This window comes from Pyxicephalus adspersus, chromosome 7, assembly GCF_032062135.1.
Source record: "Pyxicephalus adspersus chromosome 7, UCB_Pads_2.0, whole genome shotgun sequence".
NCBI lineage: Eukaryota > Metazoa > Chordata > Amphibia > Anura > Pyxicephalidae > Pyxicephalus > Pyxicephalus adspersus.
This window is the reverse complement of record NC_092864.1, coordinates 75,673,026-75,685,759: the sequence shown is the minus strand read 5'-3', so window position 1 is coordinate 75,685,759 and position 12,734 is coordinate 75,673,026.

Genomic DNA, 12,734 nt, shown 5'->3' with positions numbered 1-12,734 from the left:
GTAGTACATATGGAGGTGTAAAGGAGTGCGGTACCATCTAGTAGGTATTTTGTAATTTATTTCCTGGTCCTTGCTGCTAATTGTGTTGGGATGAGCTCCAGCTGAGTGTTTAGGTAGCCATAGATGGCCGACGGTGAGTGTCGGTAGAGCCCAATCCAGCATAGAGGGATTCATATGGAGTGAGCGGGCAAATAAAGCTTCTGCTGTGGGATAGGGAATGTAGAAAATGAGCTACCCGTCTCGCTTTTCACAGGAGTAATTGCTTCGGGCTCCCATAACAGCTCCTAAATCTGAAACCATTCTCCACCGTCAAGAAAGTGGGAGGCCCTATGCACACCCAACTGTTTGAAATGTATAAAGTGAGAGTCTTCCCCTCCTGGTGCAAACATCAGGTAATCTAGTATTGGGAATAGGGGGGAAGAAGAAGGTGATATATTGGGGTGAGGGAACATTTTCTGGCTCATCCTCCATATTGATCCAACCGTAGGATGGTTCTTGAGGGTGGTCACCCTAGCCAGGTTGAGCCAAGGAGATATTTGTATCTGTTCATCGCGAGCCAGCTGCTCCAGTCTACCCACTGCTTATACTTAGAGTTACGCACCCAATCCACAACTCTGACCAGGTAGGATGCCACATAATATTTGTAAAAATCCAATACTCCCATCCCACCTACTTCTTTGGCACTAAACAACAACCTGTGATTAAGTCTGGGTTGCTAGTGCCCTCATAAATTACAATATACTCGTATGTATCCTGTTAAAAAAAGATTTAGGAATCCAGATCGGTAGAGATTGGAACAAGTAGAGAAAACAGGGTAACACAATCATTTTTACCACCTGTATTCAACAAAACCAGGACAGGGTATTAGATTTCCACTGCTGTAAATCCATATTATTACATGTAAGTAAAGGGGTCAGACTCAGAATATGTGTGAGGGGTCTCTCGCTAGCCTTATCTCTAAATATCTCAACCTTTCCTACGTCCATTTAAAGGAGTATGATTTCTCCTATTGCGATAATTCTTTCAGCAGGTTTGGTAGAGAGATAATTGGGTTGGTGATCACAAGCATGAGATCATCTGCATATGCTGCAATCTTTTATGGCCTGTCACCCAACCCTAGACCTGTGACATTCTGATTGGCTCTGATGGCTCTTAAGAAAGGCTCAAGGATCGATGTAAATATGAGTGGGGATAATAAGAAGCCTTGTCGTGTTCCATTGCGGATAAGTATTCTGAAATATGCCCATTGACCCTCACTGCAGCCGTGGAGCGTGAGTACACTGAGCTTATCTAGGAATGCATATGAGGTCCTAGCCCTATGTGTGTTAAAGTTTGTGTCATGAACATGCAGTCCACCTGGTCAAACGCCTTTTCGACATCAGTAGATAATAAAAAGGCCGGGGTGGAATATCTGCTTGCCAAATAGATGCATTTAAGCACCTTGTAGGTATTGTCTCGTGCCCTCCTCATCAGGATGAATCACACCTGGTCAGAGTATACCTGCTTTCGGATAACTTTCTGCATCCTTACCGCCAAAACCCAGGTAAATATTTTGAAGTCCTGGTTCAAAAGAGATATGGGTTGGTAACTGGCTTAGCTGGATGGGTCCTTCCCTTTTTTTGTCACTGTGATAAGTGAATCTAGGGTGAAAACACTGCCCTCTGAGATAGAATAAAAAGTCTTCGTCATGTATGGTAACAGGGTCTCTTGAAACTGTTTATAATACTTTAAAGAGAACCCATCGGGGACTGGGGCTATTAGCTATAACTCCTTGTATCTCTTTACTACCAATAGGCACTTCAGAAGACTCTTTCAGAAGACTATTTCTTCCGCTGATAGCTTGAGCATTTTCATTTGAGTCAAGTACGCCGCCTAGGCTGTCTCTATTAAAGCAGGTGCCTGGGTACTTGGATCTTGATTCATGATATGATATAGCACCTTATATTATTTCATAAAAGGACCTTCTACACCCATGGCCATTGCCTGTATAACACAAAGGACGTCTAGGAGGTTGCTCAGAGACTCTAATTCTTTGCACATCTCTGAGATGTGGAATCTATAGTGGCCTTTAAGAATGAAGCAGCCCATTAATGGCAACTGAGATATAACTGGAAAATGAAAGGTTAAGGCCCATCAACCCTGACAGATGAGCAAGATACCGATCAGTCTTCATAATTCTTAATTTCATCTGAAAATGTGAACCAATCACCTAGAGTACAAATAGCTTTTCATTTTAAACAAGGAAAGAAATGTACAAATGGGGTCTGGTCTCACAAAGAAAGAAAGACACCAGACACAAATTCTCAAATACAAGACACTATAGACCAGGGGTCCTCAAACTTTTTAGACAGAGGGCCAGATCACTGTCCCTCAGGCCGTTGGAGGGCCGGACTATAGTTAAAAAACTATGAACAAACTTCTATAGTATATATAAGCTATGTGACGTAAAAAACACAATAGGAACAAATACAATATTTAAAATGAAGAACAAGTAAAGTTTAATCAACTTACCAGTATTTCAATGGGAGCTATGGGCCTGCTTTTGGCTAATGGGATGGTCAATGTCCGGTTCCATATTTGTCACTGCTAGTCGTAACAAATGATGCAAGTGTGCATCAGTTAGTCTAGATCTGGTTGGAGATTTCAGATGTTTCATTCTGGAAAAAGTCTGTTCACAGACATAAGTGCTGCCAAAGATGGTATAATAAATAAATATAATTATCATACCCGGGAGTTAATCCTAAGAATTACAGGCCCACAATATAAACAAAAATTTCTATGCAAAAAAAATAGGAACACTTTTTGTATCAAAAAACTGACAGAATTAGAATGGTAGGGGGGTTAATATTATCCTATACATCCAGGATTCAGTCTGTGACAATAGGGACCTGTGCCTCCACATAAGCCAACATCTACCTGGGGGTATGGTAAAAAGGGTGTTTTTGGTGGATACCTCATTCTTACAGAATATCCTTTTGTGCATGGTATTTATTGATGATATTCTTTTTATATGGACTGGTGACAAGCTCCAATTGGATAAGTTTATTTAGAAATTAAATGTGAGTACATATAATTAGTGTTGATGTTCGAATTCGGGATGTGTTGATGTTCGACCCAAATATGGCTGTTCGAATTCGGATTTGCCGACCCGAAAAACACGGGATTCGACAGCAAAAATTCGGGAAAAAAAAAGTTTAAAAAAAAAATAAAAATTAATTTTAAATGAAGTTAATTTTTGAACTCAATAGAGACTTTTTCAAGCGTTTTTAAGCTTTTATGAAAGCTTCCATTGAAAACAATGGGGGCTTTTATAAACATTTTTAGCAGGACATTGGAATCTGGAAGCCCCCTTTAATAAGGAGACTCCCAGATCTCCACCGCCCCACCCTGGGGAATGAGTACAGGGGTACATAAATCCCCTTACTCATTCCCTGAAAGGGGTTAAATATAAGTAAAAATTAGGACAAGGCTTTAATGGTAAATTGTTTTATTAATGTGTGTGTGTTTTTGTAATTAAACTTTTTTTTTTTTTACAGGTTATCCCAATGACAGGAGGATTTCCAGGGTTGCAATGAACACAGCCCTGGAAATCCTCCTGACAGTGAGGGATTGCAGGGCACTAGGGGTTAAATGAGGACAAGCCTCTCCATTCACCCCTAGTGCTCTGGCTGAGGTTTTACATTTCTCAGCCATTCAGCACTAGATATGAATGGGGAGACTAGTGCCCATTTATCTCTAGTGCTCTGTGATTGGCTGAGAAATTGGAAATCCTGATGATGCCTTTGCTGTCATCAGGCTTTCCCTTTCCTCAGGGAGCAGAGGAATCAGCGGAGCTTTACTATGCTAACAGCTCTGCTCCCCTGATCGCTCCTGCAGCCCTAGAGGAGCTGTGACATGTTCTGTATATATAGTATATATATATAGTAAAGCTCCGCTGAATGCTCTGCTCCCTGATTGGCTGAGGAAAGGGAAACCCTGATGATGCTTGAGCTGTCATCAGGGTTTCCTATTTCTCAGCCATTCACAGAGCAGTAGAGGTAATGAATGGAGATACGTATCTCCATTCAACCTCTATTGCCCTGGTATTGCTTGTGGTTACAGCTAATTGAAGGCACGTGCTTTCAATTAACTGTGACCGCAAAGTTCCCACGGTCCGGGAATCCCATAATGACATTATGATTCATAATGTCGATGTCGGATAACCTGTAAAAAATAAAAAAAGAACAAGTAAAAATAAAAACACATACAAATAAATACATTTAAGATTATTTTTTTTTAACACTTTTTTTTCCTGAATTTTTGCTGTCGAATCCCGTGTTTTTTCGGGTCGGATCTATACGAATTCGAGCAGCCATTTTCGGGTCGAATATAGGGACAACCTGAATTCGAACATCAACAATACCCAAGAGTATTAGCAACAATTTCATGAAATCTCACTAGATGGACCAGCGCTTACTCCTTAAAAATTAAATTGATAAAATAAACATAAAATTAGTCTTAATAACCAAACATTCACAAATTACTCTTTCTTTAAAATCACTAAATCAATAATATTATAAAACACCATTACATTGTACCTTTATTCTTCAAAGACTTTTTCAGATATTTGTGATGCACTAACAACCCTTACCTCCAGTCATTTATAATAAAGTTTCCTCATACTCCAATACACTACCCCAATTTACAAATATTCAATTAAAGCTGTTATACTTGATGCTCAAACAGAAGCTTTCAAGAATGTTAGCATTCACTTCAAAAGGGGTCAAGAACAAAGACAGGCTCTAAATAACCATGTGAATTGATATTTAAAACCAACTGATTGATTGATACTGTATACAACATTGTATTGGTATTTTTATATGTAAAAAAAAGAAGTTTGTCTGCTATACCTTTATGTATGTATGTATGTATGTATATATATATTGCCTTCATACAACACCTTTTGCTCTGCCAACATCCTGTAACAGGTCCACCATTTGACCTCCTTACAGGGGACCTGGAGGTATTCCAGATATTGTATTGTATATTGCTGGGTCGCATCGCCTCGCTTAAGATGATATGGTTACCCAAACTGTTATACACCATGCGAGTGTTATCTGTGCACACTCTTCTATTATTACAACACAGGATGTTGTCTTTTATCTGGAGCTTCCACAGTCCTTGCATCTCAAAGCAGACTTTTTTCAGCCACTGTGTCAGCTAAGCTGCTTCACCTTACTCTGTACTATGTTTCAGCACAGCTAGTCCCTTTTGATGGCATATTACATTACTACTAGACCTCCACTGTGGGTCTCCCTACAGGCAGGCAAGACAGGCAATTCCCTTTTTAGTGGAGACTTTACTATGGATTCTACCTTTGATGCAGAAACATATTTCCAATCTTATCCTCAAGCATTCTCTCCAGACTTGGCACTCAGTGAATCTCTCGGGCAGATTGGCGTCCCTTCACACCCCTCTCTCTACTATCATAGGTAACCCCCTGGATGACCCGCAGCAATTCCAATGGTGGGTGGAACATGGCCTATACAAGCTATATCACTTTCTCAGTCTCTTTGAGGTTTTACTCTTTACATTGTTTCAATAGATGTGTGAGGCTCCCTTTTTGGAAATCTTTTGCTTTCTGCAAATCAAACATTTTTCTCTGTCTAGATTGAGCATTCTCCCTCGCGCAAACACCATGTCTGTTTTAGAGTGTATCTGTGCCCAAAATCCACAAGCCAAAAGGGTGATCTCTGCACAATATGACACTTTAGTGAGAAACCGCACCCCAGCCCCGCTCTTCTATGTGAGCCATTCGCTCTGGCCCTGGAGCAGGAGGAATGTGAACAAATATGTTACACAGTGGTGCATTAGAGCATTAATGCTTCTGCTGTGGAGACTAATTATAAAACTATAATGCTAAATATAAACTGCTAATACATGGTGCCAGCCCGCCTCACAAGGATTAAACCCAATCAATCCATGCACCCAAAGTACATGCTTCATAGGCTGTACTGCACCACATCCAGTGGGAGTGCCTCAAAATTTGGAGGTATTGAACACATATTTATTAAATGACTTACAACTTGGTAAGCTGCTCTTTTCACAAACACCCAACAGAAGCAATCTGTTTGTATTATTACTTAATTCTGATTACCTATTCACATCCGCCAAAATGGTGCTGGTAAAAGCCTGGTGGTCATCTACCCTCACTGTTGCTCAAGTTAAGCAGAAAATGGCTTGATTCCTTTCAAACAAGAAGATGGGAGTCATGCTCACAGACTCCATGACTGGATTTCAGCTTGTCTGGTTCTCAGGGATAGATTATCACTCATTTATGATGCTATGATCTCTATCATTCCAGTGATGTAACAATTTCTCAGAAACCTATTGTTTGTTGGAAGGTAATCTGACCCTCCCACAACAATCAATTTTCTACTCAACCCTTTTTACTCCCTTTTATTTTCTATAAGAGAAGGTGTGGAACAGCTCATGATCCAAAGCATACCACATCATCTGTAAACATGGTGGAGGCAGTGTGATGGCTTGGGTGTGCAAGGCTGCCAGTGGCACTGGGACACGTGTTCCATGATGTGACACAGGACAGAAGCAGCCGAATTAATTCTGAGGTGTTCAGAGACATACTGTCTGCTCAAATCCAGCTAAATGCAGTCACATTGATTAGGAGGCGTTTCATAATACAGATGGACAATGACCGAAAACAAACAGCCAAAGCAACCCAGGAGTTTATTAAAGCAAAGAAGTGGAGTATTCTTCAATGGCCAAGTCAGTCACCTGATCTGAACCTAATCGACCATGCATTTCACTGTTGAAGGCTAAACTTTGGACAGAAAGGCCCACAAACAAACAGCAACTGAAAGCTGCTGCAGTAAAGGCCTGGCAAAGCATTAAAAGGAGGAAACCCGGCATCTGGTGATGTCCATGAGTTCAAGACTACAGGCTGTCATTGCCAGCAAAGGGTTTTCAACCAAGTCAGCCTTTCCAACCTTTTAAATTTGTCCAATTACTTTTGAGCCCCTGTAATGAAGTGATTGTGTTAAAAAAGGCTTTAGTTCCTCACATTTTTATGCAATCTTTTTGTTCAACCCACTGGATAAACCCCCTGGGCAGTTACCCCGAGCCGGGTTCGGGATAAGAAAACTTGCTGAAAGCGTTTAACTAGCGTAGCTAAAAACAGAAACAAGCGTTACAGTGCAATCTGATTGTGCAATCTATGATAGAATTATAGCCTACAATGTAAAAAAAATTTCCATGCAAAAAATGTAACGCTTTTTGCATGGAAATACGGAAAGAATTATATAACACTCGACATTCGCGTACGCGTCCCTCGACGATTCCTAATGACGTCGGTGCAATTTCCCCGTCGATAGGGGTAGTAGCGGTAAATTCAAATATTTTGTATTGGTTTCAATACAAAGTCCTTTATCCAATCCAATCCAAAATAATATAAAAAAATATTTATTTGGTTTTGTCTATAGGTATGTGACGTTGGTTTCGGTTTTAAAATTTACCAAACTAGGGAGGTGTTTTAGAAAAATATAGTACTATACAGTATACAGAATTATTGCATTTTCAGTATTTTTGATTTATTTATGCATTCTTGTTTAAGCTGATTTTTGTGTTTTTTATTTAACTTTATTATTAAAGTTAATAATTTTTTTTATATGATTGTGTGTTTCAAACTTTATTATATTCAGGATATATACTAGACCCTTGTTTGGACATATTTCGGTAAGTTACAGGTCTACAATTTAAAAAAAAAATTCATGAAAAACTGTGTACCGCTTTTGGTACAGAAATCCAGATATCAGTGAAACGCCAAGGAGGTTAAAGCTGAAAGTCTGCAGTTCAACTGCATCGGAGTTGTTTCATTTAAAATTATTTGTGGTAATGTAACGACCCAAAACTAGAAAAATGTTGTCTGTGTCCAAATATTTATGGACCTTACTGTAGAACTGTATCTCTGTTTCTATCCATACAGATTAACTGTATATGAGCTAACGCTTGCAAATTTGAGACACTTTGATGAGGTTCATAACCACAAGAGAAAACATAATAACTATGTAACTACATGTGAGATCCTGTAAAGAGGCCAATTCCAGTGGTTGCAATTTAAGATTTTCTAGTGATGTTAGAACTACTGAAAGTAGTTCCCAATAGGGAACCAAGTATTTCTTCTTTCTTTGTCTAATTTTATTAATGCACTTAAAGTTGTATGACTAAAGAATTTTCTGCCCTATTAAAGTTTGTCAGTGTTAAAACTTGAACCTTAATGGTGATATAACTCAGTCATTTGAATACTAAACATTTATGAGAACTGAATATACCTCTCCTTAACTTTTTGAGGACTTTCTAGGTTTTAACATTGCCTTAATAATGGTCAAACAGTTCAACTTTAGAAGTCTGTCTCTCTCAATTCCCAGGCCATCAAATGTAGTTTCTGCTGATGCGAGTGAGGGGATGGACCTTGATATAATAAGTCCACTGTAACTGGAATTGGTATAAGTGCTCTCTGTAGCAACAAAGTCAGCAACGAAGACCTTCTCCGCCTGTGATTCCAACAGCTGCAGGAATAACCCGATAGACAACAGGTGCCGGCAAGTGCTCTTTTAAAATCAAGATTTATTTTCCAATGCAGTGGATCTTAAAATGACATTGCAACTTCCATAGGCAATCATGTGGGCTGCTGATCATGAAGTTGCTGTCTCAGAACAAGGATTAGGTATAGTCTTCCCAGCTCACTGTTTCTGTGTTCTTAGTAGGTGACACTCTATCCGTTGTAGTCCCTGCATAGCAGGCTTAAAACTAGTTGTCTGGCAAAACAATGCCCCTGATTCATCAATAAAATCCGCGCTCGCTGGAAGCGCGAAAGTACGCGCGGTCATCGATCGCGGTTTACCGCGGTCCGGACTCGAGTGTGCGCGTACACTGACAAGGCATCGGAAGCTTTTACATAGGCGTCTATGGAGAGGAGTTGAATTCGGTTAACTCTTGCCTAACAGGAAAGAAATAAGTGATTTAAAAATATGCTTTTTTCTTAGCGTACTTAAATGTTAAAAACATTTAAACAGCGCAAACATTTTTTTTAGGATTATGGGTAATGTGTGTGCCATTAGAAAGAATGATTTTTTAGAGGAACAGTGACTTTTAATGCAAGCTCGCCAGTGTAAAGCTGCCGGAGATGCGCGGCTCCGGCCGCGAGCTTTTTCAGTTGCTGAATAGCGCGATGACGTACGATTTCGGATCGCGAATACGAATGCGCGACCGATTATCTGATTCTGCTTGATGAATCAGGGGCAATATCTCCACAAACCCAGAAGCAGTTCTGTGCTGCTTTTTTGAGCCTAGAAGATGGCTATTTTTTATGATGTTAAGAGGACCTGAAGTGACATTTTTGTCTATGGTAGTCCTGGGAGTCAGACTTTTTGTGTATCCCAGGGATTTTGTGTTGTGACTGAGATGTTCTCTCAGCCATAGCAGGGCCATTATATATCAGCCACCTAGCACTTTTTTGTTTTTTTAGTGTCTTCACTACTGCCCCCCTTAATAAAACAGCATGGCCAGGCTGGATAGCAGCATTCATTGCAAAGATAGCAAAGATAAAGCAAAAACTAGCAAAATATAAAATGACAGCAACAGCCTAGGAAAGACAAGCATACTTTTGTGAAATAACAAGCAATAAAGCAATCCTGGAAATGGCCGGTAACGGCTAGAAACCTGAAACCTGTTTAAATGAATTGCGTCATTGCGTCAGACATTCTGCACGTGCTTAGATGCCCCTGACAGCCATCACTGCCCTCTTTACTATGTGAAAAAGGAAAAAAAGTATACAACCGCTCTCCTGTGCACATATGAACCAGGAAGAGGGACAGAGGGGAGTAAAAGTCCACACTTTATGCATGCAAAAGGGTAAGAAAAACTTCACATTCAAAAAAGCTTGTTTAAAACCTATGCAGCACTTAGACTATTTATCTTCATATCCTAAATGCCTTTAGGATACGTCATAGATTAGACCAGGAGAGGCTGAACAAGTATTGAGCAGTGAGGGTCCTTTGGTGAAGACTAAAAAGAGAATATGGAAGGGTGGACACATCAGAGTTTTATAGATATCTAGTTCTTGTAGGTGAAGGGTGTCAATCGGGGTATGCAGCTATGATGTGGCAGGAATAAACTTTTATGGAGCAATGCAAAGGAGCAGGCAGTCTGTCTCTGAATGTGCTTTCACTGAATTCTAAACAGGGTTGTGCCCTGAACAGAAAACTTGATCAACAGAACACCAGCATATTACATCATGCCTAATTTACACAGCAATTTGATAGAACACTGCCATCCAGTGTAAAATACAACATTTATGACATCAATATACAGCTTGCCTATAAAATGCAAACTGTATTCTAACGACTCTCCACATAAAGAACCTCATCCAACCCACTGCATTCTAGAAATGGCCTAGTTCACATCCACTCAAAGGTCCTGGACATATCTTCAGTAATAAGAAAAGGAAGTAGGTAGGGCTTGGGTGCTTGTATCCAAGAGGACAAAATTAGGGTACTTGAGAAGACTTGATGATGAATATGGAGAATACAGCTTTTAGACACAGTGATAAAACTTTGCAGAAACTTCCAAACAACCTGGAGCTCAACATTTAGGCTCTGGCAATGCTCCAGATGGCCAACCTAGTCCAGGCTGCATTTTGGGTATTGGGGTCCTAGCAGCAAAAGAACAGTAACAAATACATGATGACCTTTCTACTTTATTTATTTGTAACCTTGTAAACCCTGTATCCAGGTTTTTGTCTTACGCTCCCTGATACCCTTTTTAAATTACCTCTACTACCCCCTTCTCTTATGTTTTGCTCCCTGGCCTCCCCTAATACTTCTATCCCTGGTTTCAAAATCTGGTCCCTCTAAACACTTCTGGCTCCCATAAGGTAATAAATTAGTCACATACCACAGGTAACCAACAGCACTAAAGTACTTCAACTCAGTCTTAAATCATATACACATTCACATATTTCCTCCATACAACTAAAAAAAATTGTTTTTTAAAATAAATCTTAGAAACACTTAACACTATAAAAGGGAGTAAAAGATCTAAAACATTAATTTAACACTTTGAATAAATGTCACAATAGGATTTCTGCATTCTATTTATTTAGAAAATAATTTAGTTTCCTGCCACCTTGTCTAGTTTGCTGAAGATGATATTTTTTCCCTTGCTTAGTATTCACTTATATCACAGTGGTGCTTTGCTTGTTAACAGGAGTTGACACTTCATTAGGAAATCTCATTTTCTAAAGTCACACAATATGCTGTGCACAGTGACTAATGCCTAGATCCAAGGAAAAAATCCATGTTGATGGAATTGTCACACTTATATTAGGATGTATAAGAAAGTCTGGACTTTTGCAGTAATACTTGAGAAAACAATTATAAAAGTAAATAGGTTTGCTATAAATGATTCTCATTGTGTATTTTTGTAAAATGATTTTCTTATTTTGTCATATTGCTATATTGGTATAGGCTATAGTAAAAATTCTGCTGGGTTGTCTCAGCTAACAATCCTAAACAGCTGACATTTTTAGAAAATAAGATATCTATATTCAGTTTTATTAGTTTTATTAGGCGCTCTAAGATTGGGGAGAAAAAAACAATGATTACTCTTAACATTACACAGGAACAAACACACATTATAGTCTAGTTTACTATTTCGAAGATGTGGTGGTTGTATTAGTACTTTTTACTTTTAAGCTATGTTCACCTATGTACCTCTATTTTTTAAGTGTTTAAGGCGTTTTAACAACCTGAAAATGCATGAAATCACTTGAAATAGTTTAAATGAAAACCAGTGGGTCTTTTTTGTGCATGGTTTGCAGGCAATACCATTCACAGGCAGTTATTCAGAAGCTCAATGCAGCTCTCAGGGGCTGTTTGGCCAAAAAACTGCCCCCATAGACTGCTGACTTCAAAAAATCCCCCCTTTTCATTTTCTGCCTAAAATAGGGGAGAAGTGTTCTATTGTCCTCAAAAATGGTTACAGATATTGCAAATATTGTGGGCCAGTTATTAAAAAAAGGCATCAGGTCATATGAAGAAGAAAACTCAATTTTTTTGTTTTCCAAAGCTCCTGAAGGAGTTGCAGGCACTTTTCAATTTTTTGAAATTGAATCAATTGCTTGATGTACTTACGTAACTAGTTGGCACTTCTGGTGAAGGTTTTAGCTGTTTCAGAGTTCCCAAGTTGTCTTACCTAGGTTGCTTCAATGTATAGGCTTCCCTATGAGTCATTGTGGCTGCTTCCTCTATTTACAGTAGTTCTGGATACTAAGAAAAATGCAGAGCATGGTTCCTGGAGACACCTAGGCACTTGGTTCCCCAGATACGACTGGCTCTTTTTTTGCAGGATCATCTGGTGGCTCATACATGGGGGCAGGAACTGTGCTGTACTGCTTTAGTCCATTTATCCACAGTTCAGGGAGGTGGATGGAAATTATTTTTTTTTACACTTCCCTCCCATAGATTACCACCATTTGGGGCACTAGCCAGTGAAGCAGAAGTGATGTCACTACCAACCATCGACCAGATTTAATCCCTGTGGATCTCCTAACTGTGAGATTGTGAAAGATCTTCATCTACAATATGCATCAGATCATGGAGGAAGTGGAGGCAGCAATGCATGGTATTGAAGATACCCAGGCTAGTGGATAAGTAACAGTTATTAAAGGACATTTTATT